The 13,435-nt window shown below is 37.7% G+C and overlaps 1 protein-coding gene across 5 annotated transcripts in view; it reads left to right on the top strand.

The window, feature by feature from the left end:
* nectin1b (nectin cell adhesion molecule 1b) overlaps positions 1-13,435 on the top strand; it is a 263,397-nt gene that overhangs the window by 178,299 nt on the left and 71,663 nt on the right. The gene's annotated exons all lie outside the window — the stretch shown is intronic.

The raw sequence follows: 13,435 nt of genomic DNA, 5'->3' as shown, positions 1-13,435 counted from the left end.
ATCATTAAAGAATATTTTTCAAGTTAGCTATTGAGGTGCTATATAACAGATATTCTGCACATTCAGAGGAATGCATTAATATAATTTTCCTGCCATCTTGACACCAGAGTCGCTGCTACATCATGTTGTGATGTGAGAGTAACATGCGTTCATTGAAATACTGTGAAAGTGTAACAGCTATATTTGTACTTAAACATACTTTGCTGTTGGAATCCCAAGCCCTGTTTTAGCAAAGTCTGCAATAATACAATATTCGACTTTGCTGGGATTAGAATGGCAGTTGGGCTTAATGCTACTAATTGGAATCTTGCCTTAAATTCATGTTACCTTTGTGGACTATATTACAGATAAAAACATATATTTAATTTAACATTTCACTGAAAGCAAAAGCATCATCTCTGTTTAGATAAATCGATGCATTACAGGTTTAAAATAGACTTATATTCAGTGCCTAAAATCGGTTCATAAGCAATGAGGACAATACACTTAAGAAACAAAAACAGGATGTGCAAAAATGACAAGGAACAACGTCAAAACAAAAACATTAAAAACAAAACAATTAGACAGAAATGCTGTTGATAATAATCAACGATAATAATAATAACAAGCTGCATGCTCTTTTCATTTGGTACTTAACATTTGTAGTCTGAGCTGTTTTAAATTGCTGAAATCAGCTAAACTTTGGTCTGGCTCACCAGCTATTAGCATCCACAATTCCATAAACTTATTGTGATATGTCATTTTTCCACATAATTTGAGAAGTGTTTTCAAAATTACCCTCATGCAACCTCCCAGCAAAAAAATCTGATCTGTCTCTTTAAGGCCATAGAAGCTTTTTGTATTATCTTCAACAGTCCGCCTTGTCTCACCTTTTTCCTATACCTGTTGCTCTTTTCTCCTTTTTTGTGTGCATGATTCCTATCAAATATGCATGACAAGATTTATCATTTTGTCCATACTGTGGCTGTTGTTGTGTCTCACTTGTGTGGCATGGAATGCTTCATGTAGTGAAATGTGGTGAAAAGCTATATGTATATTTTCTCTAAATTGTTGTCAATCATGTTTAGTGTCTTATTAGAAAACTTTTCACTTCTTTTTGATGAAATATCTAATGAGATAAATAGTGATAAGATGCAGGATGGGAATGTGTAACATTGCTTTAACTACAGAGGATCATTGCGAAGAGATTCATAGTTTTATGTGAGAGTGTAATGTCAGGGTAAATGGGAAGTGTTTATCCAGACTGTTTAATTCTGCATGTTGATGAGCTGTTAATCAAGCTTGGGCATTTGATAACATGCCTGACTGCACCACCAGTCACGCCTCTGTTTGCCCTCACAAAGCAGCACATGTTGTGACTCAAAATTGGTCAATCCTAATAAATCACCAGGCTCCTTTTAGAGGCTACACTGGCACAATAGTCAACTGATTATCAAAATAGATGGGCACTGTCAAAGGCGATGTTCTCCCAATAATGTGTTCATCGCTCTATGTTTTGCCAGGGCTTGATGTATGACCTCCAAAATGCTGAAAGCATGGTCAATTATAGATGTGGAAAAAATGATGTACAGCTTGGGTTCTAATTGTTGTGGTCTCTGGTATTAACTACATTGATGTCAACTTCCAACATAATGTCACCTATATAAGAGTGCAGTTTAATCATAGACCTGCTGTCACACTGTTTCCTATATTGCCACATATCTTGGCATACATTTTGCCTACTCTTTCTTCATGCTACATGAGGACAGAGGAACTTACATTTAGCCATGAAGTTAATCTCAGTAGAATATATCAATTATATATCACCACTTCCCTATAATTTTTTTTCAATATCTAATGAAGCAAAAGAGAGTTTAGGATGCAGTATAACTCTTATATTCCATGCATCACCAATTCTCATTTTCTCCTGTCTTTGATGTATTCAGGCTCTTTGATGAAGTTTAACTGTAATCGATATCCACACCTGACAAGAGTTAAAGTGCCAAAGAGGCCACATATCATAGATTGTTAGAGGCATTGTAAAGATAGATGGATTCATCCTGACCGGAGTCTATTTCCCAGACCGGCCTGATTCTTACAGGGTAACGGCAACCTTGCTAAAGACACTGTCGCACCTTGATGATTAAGCCAGCGTATGCCGACTAGGGGTGTAAATCACATCCATCATGGCGATTCAATTTAGTATCGATTTCCTGACCCAACGATTCGATTATTTTCGATACTCAAGAATACACCACGATACGATTCGATTCGATTCGATTAATCGATTAATCGGTTAATTTTTTTTTACAGGCTAAACAAAGTTTCAAGTTTGAAGTAAATCAATGAAAGCTATAATATCGTTATGCATATTTTTTTTTAGAAACAACAGCAAATAACAGAAGTAGAAAAGTTGCATCAAAAAATACTGCAAAAATACTGCACATAATCAGTGCAATGAGTTCAATGCAATACCTCGGCTCCAGACGTCCCCGCCCCCTTGTGAGATGCTCCGCTGCACCTCACCCAAATTGTAGCTGACCGCAAACAGTGCCGGAGAGGCCAGCTAGTTTTGTTTTTATGACCGAAATTGCGGAAAACAACTCGTGAATTTTGACCTACTAGAAGAGTGAGGTGCACGAGAACGCTGGGACCCTTTTTCCACCTGGATCTCCGCTCTTTTTGGCCCTTTAGTCCCTCAGTCGTCGGACTAAACTCGCCCCCATTTCCTTGCCGCCTCGGCCGTATCTAGACCCACAGTGTGTAGCACAGACCGCGCTTCAATATTGAGCATAATTTAAAAATGTCTGTGTCAAGCTTACTGCAACACACTGCTGCAGCAGTATAACCAGGAAGCGAGGTAGGAGGGCAAAATAGGTTTAGCGCCACCGCAGCACGGGAGGTAGAATTACGCCCAGGAGCAAATGGATAAAAATAGAGCGGAGGAAAAAAACAAAACATGAATTGATACTCTTGCGGACGTGTTGATGCATCGGATCGTCGGCTGTTGGATCGATGCATCGATACAAAACGATTGTTATTTACAACCCTAATGCCGACATATGAAAAGTTTTACAAAAATGATGGTGACTGTTGGATAATTTATAGCTAAGTTTTGTATAAGTTATGGCACACCTCGACCTACGGCAAGTACGCCAGCGTATGCTCATACATGGGCCATAAGTTACAGGTAAGCTGTGTGATCGTTGAGACACGTTAATTGTACGTTACTTATAAGTCTTGGTGTCTAGCTTGTCCAAAACCTATGAGTAACTCGTGCATAATTTTGGAATAACTTATCTCCAACGTATATCGACGTATGCAGGTATATTTGATGTTTTCCAGACGACCACTTAAGGTGTTTCTAATGTACAGTGACTGTGAAATGGCGTATTGGCAGCGTTTTGGTATAGCGTTTGGTTTGGGACACTGGCTTGGGACATATCATGGGCATTACGCTGCTTTGTGCTGTGCATAAATTAGGCTGTCATTGTACATACGTTCTGGACTCGTGATGAATACTCTATGTATACGCCCAAATTTGAAAAATACATCCAAAGTTCAGCGTATGCCAGCATTTTAGAAGATTCTGGGACGTCGTCATACGCTGGCTAAATCGTCAAGGTGTGACAGTTCCGTTACAATTCTGCCACCATTCACCCTTTCAACAGTCCTCCGCACAATAAAATGGTCCTAAATTGTCATTGCATGACTTCACAGCCATTGTCCCCAATCAGATTTCTTCTATTCATCTTCTATTTATCTAAAGGATTGAGCATTATCACTGAAGGCAGCGAACATATCCAAATCAATTTTTAAATATGATGCAGATATGAAATAGTGTGACGGGGGTATAAAGATCGTCCAAACCACGTTAATAAATCATAAATATTTTGGAGGGCATCTGAACTCACTGATGGACAATCACTGTCTGCTGTAGTTGCACCTTTAAAAAAGATGATTCTTTGAAGTAAATCAAAGAAACATAACTTGTTCTTAGAAACCCTTTGATATGTGAGATGATTATTTTGATATGTGGGGACTTTCTAATGTGTTAAATAAAGTTTTATCGTTGCACACCCTATTGCTTTAAGCTGTAACCAAAGTAGGATTGCCTCTCATGTAAGTCTTTGAACATGGACTGTTAATTTACTGGGTGTCAATTACTATGTTTAATTCTTAATATCAGTAAATAAAATGGTGCTTTGTTTTTCTGTCTAGAATGTGATAAATGCAGTAAAAATGTCTAGGGTAACCACCATAATATCCATAGTACAGTATATTGTATAGAAGAGTACGTATTTGTACAGTGTCTTCTGTTGAAACATATTGAAATTGAGTGGATGTGTATGATTGAAAAGTAAATGTGTTTTGAAAGCTAAACTACTCCCTCTTCTCAACAAAAAGAATATTTTTTGATAAACTTGTCAAAGAACAAAAAACAAACTTTGCTTCTTTCATTTTTTTCTCTTTCTTCTCTTGCAAACAAAGAAGAAAAGCTGAGTTTTGCAGAACAATTGTTGTCTGCCTTCTGCAAAGATCGGTGGCAGACAAAGCATGAAAGTAATTGCCTCCTAAAGATCAAATTACATTTATCCCATCTTGCAATTAAAAGTATCATTAGCATTTAAATTGCCAAATAAGATTGTGATCAACAGAAATCAATGGGAGCTCCAAGGATCAGTTGCAACACTTCAGATTGTTTTCTGTGGGCTGGGCTGCAGTCATAAGGTGGCTTTTTAATCCAAATGCTTGTAGGGAAGCAACGTGTAATAATCTCTTACCTACCTTGAAGGAGGAAGAGTGTTTTCTTACTGTCATGCTGAGGGACATCTTAACCCTCATTGAACACAAAAAATGAGTTTCACCAGTACAACGGCTCTAAAAGGAAGGTCACTTTTTCTGATTGCATTGTAAAAAGTTATTTCCTTTGCAGTAAATCTTCCCTTCCAGATTACTCTTCTCAGTTTAAGGATTAGTTATGTTTTCTCATCGCTATCCCCCTCAAATCTCCCCTTAAGCTGCCCTGAGCCTTTTGTAGCCAACCAAGCGAGAAGGAGTGAGGTCTTCAAGGTGGATGTCTGAGTAGGAAACAAAGTGCAAAGCCAGAGAGTAGCTTATGGTTCCCTGCCCACTGCTTTCTGCTCCCCTTGGGCTTGCAGCGGCTGTCAGCTCTCATTTGTGTCCACCTCTCACATAACCAACGCCCCCATGCTGCCAGCATTGCATTCAAGAAGCCTACATGATCACACAGCTGAGATGCACATGAGGTGATCAAGCCAAAAAGAGCATCATTATTTCTGACTAATGACTGACGGAGTTAACTCAATGAACAAAATGAAACATGAGTTTAAACATGATTGTTGTAATCGTGGAAATGGAAAATATAGAGAGTGTTGGACTACAAAATGTCCCCCTTACAACATTTATGAAATAAAAAAAACACATTTATAGCAAAAATATTAAAGTATCTAATAATTTCTTAAAAGTTATATTATGTTCCATCAGTTTGTGAAATCAAGGTTTAAATATTTTTGCTAAGTCAGTAACTTTCAACAAATACACGCAAATAAAATGGTTAAAATGGCTTATATATGAAGTGGGAATCTGCAGTTGGCCTTAAGAAGTTTTATATTTTAATGTATTTTATTCCAACCAAGCCTGAATTATAGCTATCACAAATAGGGCAGAACTTTATGCAACTACCCACGGTGAAACATTTATTTAAGTTTATTGAAAAAAAAAAAAAGGTTATTTTCTTTCCCCAGAAAGCATTTTTGTCAACAGTAAAAAGCCCTGCAGGTCTTGCAGACTCTTTAAACTGGGTCAGGCTTTTGATGCCCAAACTAATCAGGCACTGTGGTTGTAAGTTAACTGAAGAAAAGGCAAAGAGAGTAGAACAAATAAATAAAAATACAAACACAAGTATAACTGTTGCCTAAAGAAGACACAGCCAACCTGTGTGAAGTGGAGAGAAGAGCAGTACCTTTAGTAAAACTGTTATCTCCACATGGTTATATTGTATCAAGCATATTCAAGAAAGGGCACCAGATCTGTTTGTCCAGATGTGCACTGTTCTTTACCAAGCTAAGCCTAAATTAATTGTTGAACAGTTTGGTTGATCAGGCACCTAAGAAATGGATAATTAAAAGATGATGCGGTCTGTTTTGTGAAAAGACTTTTCCTCATCTTAAAGTATTGGTTCCTCCACATCAGAATTTACTCAGCAGACGCTGTAAACAAACCAGCCTGGCAATAGTGATACATCTTACACAGTTACCACACCACAAGACTGATTTTGTTTACTTAAATATTTTGGATTTATGGCATCATTAACAAATTACTGTCAGCAGCAGTTCAATAGTTTTATCAGTGATAGTTCTATGTCAGTGACATTTCTGAAAAAAAGAAGCATACCCTGATTATTTACTGAAATAGTTGTGTTTGTTTCTAAGTTTTTCAGTTTATCCGCTCTGTGAGGGCCACTGGCGCCACTGCACTGTCACAAAATTAAACAATCTCCCTTCTTTTTGTTTTGAAATCTGATAGCAGACCACTTAAGATCTGCAGATTTCTCCTTCTGTAGGTAAATTGTAAATAAAAAGCTCCATTCACACCTCTATATTAAACCCCACAGAGAGCCGAAAATAATCACATGTCATATCTGTTTTGCTGCCTTAAATCAACTTAGTTATGTTACATATGTGGATGTTTGAGAACAGTAGACCGCACCAAAACCCCGAATTATGCTGTGTTTTTTAAAAGTACTGGCTCTACATGAACAAATCTGACACATTGAGACCAAATGGGAAACAGAGCAGAAATGTTTTTGAAAGAAATATTTTGTTTTTGATTGTGATGCTTAATGACTATTATGTGTTTAACATTCCAACAGAACCTAATAACATCTGTGTCACACTCTGCTGTATGAAAGGTGCTCTATAAAAACAAGCAATATATGGACTTTCTGTCTCACATCTTTAAAAAGCAAATGAAATTTTTACTAAAATGCAGTTTGTGTTTCATAAATGTCTTTACTCCGACGGTTATATTGGTTTTAGAAAAATACATTAAGGTTGTGTAATCAATCAGTGTTCATTGAGGAACCCCAAGTTTACTTGCACAACAAACACAGGCTGTGAGTTTGTCTTGGCATCTGGTAGCCCGAGCTCCAGCCTCCTATCTATTTGTACGCTCAGCACAAACAGCACTTCATCAAACACTGTTGCTGCTTTTGCTCCCTCCTCCCAAGCAACGTGCCAAACGGTAGCAGCATGCTGTGCTACACACTGCTGCTGCTTCTGTGTAACATGATAACAAACGCTGCAGGATTCAATCAAGAACAGGGGGTATTACTGAGCTGATGTGGCTGCTGTAGGGTGGCAGTCACGAGCTGAGTGAATATCCTTGTTTTTGGTCAAATTTAATAAACCGTTATGCGTATAGGGATCTCGTATAGGGATCTCAAGCAAATTACTTTTCAAGCTCCCTTGCAGTGAGATCACAAAAGATCCCATGATATCAAATGTAGAAAAAAAAATACAGATCAAAATGGAAATGTGTCTTTAAAAATATGACATAATTTCAAGATGTTTTCATCTATTTTTCCACAACTGACAATGCGTGTAACACAGTACTGTATTTGTAACAAATGTATCAAGACCTAGAAAAACCAAAAATCAGCAGAAGAGATTTCTAGCAAGACCAGGTTGAATCAAATTACTGTAAACACCAGATGTAAATTAATCGACAATTACAAAATACCAAATAAGTGTTAACGGAAATAATTTCCTTCCAAAAAAAAAAAGCTTTTTTTATCATGACAACTTCCAAAAGTGTCCTAAAAGGAAACTGCCTAAAATTCTGTACTGTTCTTCCTCTGAAACCTGCAGCTTTAGTTCCCTCATAAATGTTAGATAGAATTGAGCTCAGCAGATTGGCTGGGCCGTTTTAGCAGGGTTATTTTTGTTTTCTCTGAAACAAGTTTTCTAATATCTCAGCAGATTGTGTTACGTATTATTTACCTTTAACAAACTCCACCTGCTAATTCAATATCTTCTTGAAGCTATCCTTGGCTATACATCTCTTTGATTTTTCTTTTGACTACTCTATCAGATATGCTGGGAGAAGCACCAGTTCATATCTGGTCTATGTGAATTGATCTTTCCACTATCAAATCATTGCCTCCATGGTGCTTAGTGAACAATTCAGAAGTTTTCCCCATGATCTTGAGAGAGCTCTTTGTTCATCCTTAGATACTTCTTCTGCAATGAATACGTAACTAGAGACATTTTGAATCGCCATTTGTCAGGATGAAATCAGCCAATATCCATTTTTTTTTATATAGGGGTACAATCCTTTACTTTATCCCTGTTTTATTCAATATCATGAATAGAAATGATCATAAACCAATACTTAAGTTTTAACTATGTGTCTTGGGTTGTTACCAACCTCTGACTCTTGTGTTTTTGTTTCATATTCTGTCTGCTTTGTTCTTTAAAAATTTGATGTCCTGTGATTTTGTATGGCTGTCTGGGCCTTTAAAAGAACATGTGATGGTGTGAGAGCTTTGAATTATTCACTCTTATGGCCAAGAAAAGCCTTTGCCCCCTCAGCCGGACTACATATCCTCCTATTAAAAGCGTCTGTTTATCCCGCCTTGCACCACTCACAATCACTGCCACTGAAGACATTGCATAAACAGAGGAATGACTCGTAGGATTGCTTTTTCCCTGCTGCTGGCATGTTAAGATCTGCATGCAGGGCACAGGAAAACCTCTGGCTTCTTGATCTTGGCTCTGAGCTTACTGACAGTGGTTCTATTCACATGGCTCTTTATTCTAGATCTCTAACAAAAATATTTATGCTAAATTACCTTTTGTTTTCACTCCTTGGATTTCCTTTCATTGACAGAAATGTGTCTCAGACTAGGTAAAAACATTAAGTTTCAGAGCACCACCTATCCCACTATTTTCTTGATATTTGCCCTTTTTTTTTTACTGGACTAGTAAAATGATTTGCAAATTCTACCAGCTATAAACCATTTTTAACTGAAGACTGCTATACCTTACTCCTCGTTTGCATTTTTACTTTAAGTGCCTGAACTCATACATCTTGTCCTATGCAATACTGTTCACTGCCCACCACAATATCATAACATTACCTTTCTCACAAGCTAGATCTGTGTAACTACATAGTTTGTTTTGTATTGCTTTTTGTAAAATATCTATGACGGCAGTCTCAGGATATTTTTCTATTATCGTTCATCTTAAAGCTCCATCACCAGCAACTGGCCCATTAACCCCAGGTTGTTACTGCTACATCGTTACACCTCCGACAGCTGGAAAGTTCACTACTGCATATTCTCACAGCTCTATGGTTTTAATGGACTGGACACTTTGATTGTCCTGATTATTTACACGCATCTTTGTTTAAGAGATTCTAGGATCACTCACCCTTAATAGATTTAAACCTATAAACCCCAAAATTGAAACTTGGATAGATGATGATCAGGAATCAGGAAATCTAGGGAAAGGATAAAAACTACAGAGTGATAATGGAAAAAGGACAAATTATCTAGATCTTTGGAAGTACTACAAGACATCCTTGATAGTGTAGTAGAGAATTTGCTTTATTGAAAGTATACGATGACATGGCTTTTGATCAAAAGTCCCCAGTGGTTCTGGTTTTGTAGGACCTCAAATCGCCCTTATAATACTGGATTTTTCTGTAATTTGGTACTGATTTAAATACTATGTTGGTGTCTTGGAAAACACTGAACAATTTACTTCTAAATCGAAAGAAGTTTCATGCTTTGCATATATTGTTTTGTCTATCTGTTTCATATGGAATCTCTCAAGGCAAAATTTTTAGCCTTTATTTATTTTCACTTTATACGCTGCCATGTGTAGTTGTTCTATTGTTACTCACGACCAGAATTCTCAAACTGTTTTTCATATCGACTTTTCTCTGAAGCTAGGTTGAGGTAATTCTTCCCATTCTCTAATGGATACATTACTGTAATCCAACAGTGACTGGGTTAGAGTTTTTTTGCTTCCAAACAAATAAATGTGTAAATGGGTTGTTTTGTATGTCAATGACAATGTCTTTACAACAGTAATTACTTTGAGTCAACCTAAACACCGTTATTAAATATCTAGGGATAAATGTTGATAAGGATTTTATAAATGTTTGTTTGGCTGCATCTTTCTTTCAAATTAAAGCTTTTCAAGGTTCTTGCCAATGTACTTAAGCATAATAGGCAATTACGCTCCAAAAAGTCACCATTATGCAAAAAATCAGGCCAATGCACTCAAGGGAGCGTAACAGCTTTTTGACTGACATCTGGGCTTCCTCCCCAGCCCATTTCAGTACAGATGGTGGTTAGGCTTAAAGTTTTTAAATTACAATGGAAATATCCAATACCCTGACTTTTAATGAGTGTAACAGCCTTAATTTTGTTCAGTATGGAGTTATCCCACTGTAACTAAGACATCTGACCTGTGTACAATACCCTGTTTTATAGTTCTATACTGGCCTTTTTAATTGATTTTAAACTTCTACTTTTCATTTCAAGGCACTTTGGGTTTTTCTAGTGATAGTGCCACCTGTGGCCAAAACCCAACTGCAGCATTATTTTGTTCAGTCCCGTAGCTTTGCTCTCCTACTTGACAAGGTTTTTTCTATACCCTTTTCACCTTACCTAGAGTGACTTTTGGTGTCTGAGTTAAGCTGGATGCTTCTGAGTATCCACACAATCTATCTTGAACATACCCCTTCCATTTATTGCTAGGTTGGAGCATTCAGCATTCAACATGAACGAACCTGGCATCACATCTGCCAACAGCACGGGAACTCCAGATCCGAAGTTATTTCAGGAAAATAGCCTGAATAGGCTACAGGCTTACAGTATAGATGCATGGGTGCTGAAATTCTAAGGTGTCAGTCTGCCCTTTAAATGATGTTTTAGTCACAAAGGGTCAAATAAAAAGGCTATTTTAAGAAGCAGAGGCAGTTTATATTACAAAGGTGGAATTAAGCAGACCAAGTAATATTATTGACATGACAGAAGGAAAGAGTGTTGTTGAGGATTACATCCAGAGCATGTGAATTATGAAATGTCTCTGTTGAAGATTGTTTATCAAGATAATTTTTTTCAATTATCAGAGTTTAATTTGAGAAAATTTTAAGGGACAGTCACAGTGAAAGAGTGTCAGTGAATAAGGAAGGTGGGAAAGTGGAGGTGGTCTTGCTTGAGAGATAGAGCTGGGTGTCATCTGCATAGCAATATAAATGTATATGATGCTTCCAGAATATGTGGCTGAGGACTATGATGTGGACAATAAACAATATGGGCACCAGGACAGAGCCCTGGGGAACACCTAAGGTACAGTAACAGGGACAGGACGGGAGTAGAATGATTTTAACGGAGTGAAATTAGTTCAGCCTGAGAGGTATTTCTAAAACAGGTTAAGAACTATATATTTGATGCCAGTAAACAAAGTCTGTCCATGAGGAGGGTGTTTGAGCAAGCAGAAGGAGAATGGATATTGAGAAAGAGTGAACAGCATGAAGAAGATCATTTATAACATTAAAAACCAGATCATTTATCTTAACTCTTTGGTGTTAGTGTATATAGCGTGTTATCGAGTCAGTTTTTACAACTTATTGTAACTTAAAACGCTGGTGGCACAGTGATACCTAAATGATGGCACCCATGCTCTCCATCCAGACTTATTTGGGTCTTTGTGCTCTCATCAAACACTGCCTTTTTGAAAACAACTTGAAAAATCGTTTGTTTAAAAAAAAATTATATTGCTTAAAATATGAAATTTTAGCTAAACTGTATAGTTTTCTTTGTAGTTGTTCAAATTACATATATATCTTTTTATATATTTGTATGTTTCAAATGGATTTATGAATAAGAAAATAAAGATCAAATGTTTGACTCATTGTACTGTATAATTTTTGAGGCAGTATTTTTTTTTAATATAACCCTTTTTAATAAATTTGTCCAATCTGGAAAATGCTAAACTTCTTTCTTGAGGACAGACTGAAAATTTCTCTCAGGATTATTGAAACTCCACATCTTACTGAGTTGTCAAAGCTGTAATTTGCTCTCATTGTTTGCACTGGGCAGAATAGGGTTGAAATGTATTCTTTGAAACGCCATTATGTTGTTTTCTGTCAAACCCTTTTAAAATGTTCTCTGATATTGATATGCAGTCTTTCATAGGCAGTGGGTTAAAGAGCTTTTAATAAGCACACAGCCCTACCTGTGCAGAATGGATTTCTGTAAGCCTGATATTTATCTATCTCAGAGAAAATTGTAGGTGCTACCTTGTGGAGGAGGTAATATGCTGAACACTGCCTTTCTGTGTGATACAGTAGCTGTGTCTGAGTGCTGCAAGCAGGCAGGCTGAGCTCAGTGCCACGAGAATCTGGCAGGGGCATGGCAGCCCCGTCTGGAGACAAGGTGATACGGACTGGAAATAATGAGCGTGAAAGAAAGAGTTAAGAGGTGCACTCATGCACAAATTTTCTGCACATTAAAACGCCAGCATGGCCTTGCAGAAAGGTCATGTTATTCAATAAGGATGTGAACCAGTGCGAATGGGAGTTTGGAGGAGGAGGAGATAATGCATGTAGGTACACAGCTTAGTATCCGTGCTGCTTTTCATTATCTTTGATCACTCCTGATATCATGTCAGAATACGACAGATGACATCTGACTCCCGGCATGTTTGAGGGAAGAGGGTTTTTTTGTAACTGTTATAGAGAGGCAATCCTGTCTGAAATAATTATCCAAATTCCCTTCAAACCATTTCATCATCAAGCTTTGAAATGCTGCTCTCCACCAGGTTTTCAAATCAATTTTAGTTTTGTTATTGTATTAGATTATGACATTTATGTATGGCTGATTTGCTTGAAAAATATTAAAAGCCTTTGACATATAGCTCAAACCATTCAGGGGTATTCAAGGCGAGGGTATTCAAGGCAAGTCGGACAATGGGAAGTTTCAAAACATTTTAACAGAAAAATAATAATACAGAACAGAATTGTGGGCTGCTGAGGATAAACGGACCACAGCAGCTGCAGGGGGGTGGGGCGCAACCCATCACTGGCACTCTGGATGTGGGAGAAACACAGTTAAGTGACCATGAACATCTGACCGGAGATGAACATCAGAGTAAGTCACTTACCTGGTTTAACAGTTCACTCCATCCTCCCCGAGGAAGGCAATTTGCCAGTCGATGGAATGCCAAACGACATGTGGCTCAGAGCCGTCCAAAGTGTCCATGATGCAGCAACCCCAGTGTGCAAACTGGAGACTGACTCAGGGCAGAGAAACAGTTCAGAACCAGACAGTACCGAGATCCAGGAGTCCGTAGCCCAACCAGGTGTTCCACTCCGAACAGGAACAGACAGAATCCAGGGTTCCAGGAATTCTCAGAGC

The sequence above is a fragment of the Cyprinodon tularosa genome, unplaced genomic scaffold (genome assembly GCF_016077235.1).
Source record: "Cyprinodon tularosa strain WSP-4 unplaced genomic scaffold, ASM1607723v1 ctg188, whole genome shotgun sequence".
Classification (NCBI taxonomy): Eukaryota; Metazoa; Chordata; class Actinopteri; order Cyprinodontiformes; family Cyprinodontidae; genus Cyprinodon; species Cyprinodon tularosa.
This window is presented reverse-complemented; position numbering and strand designations above follow the sequence as displayed.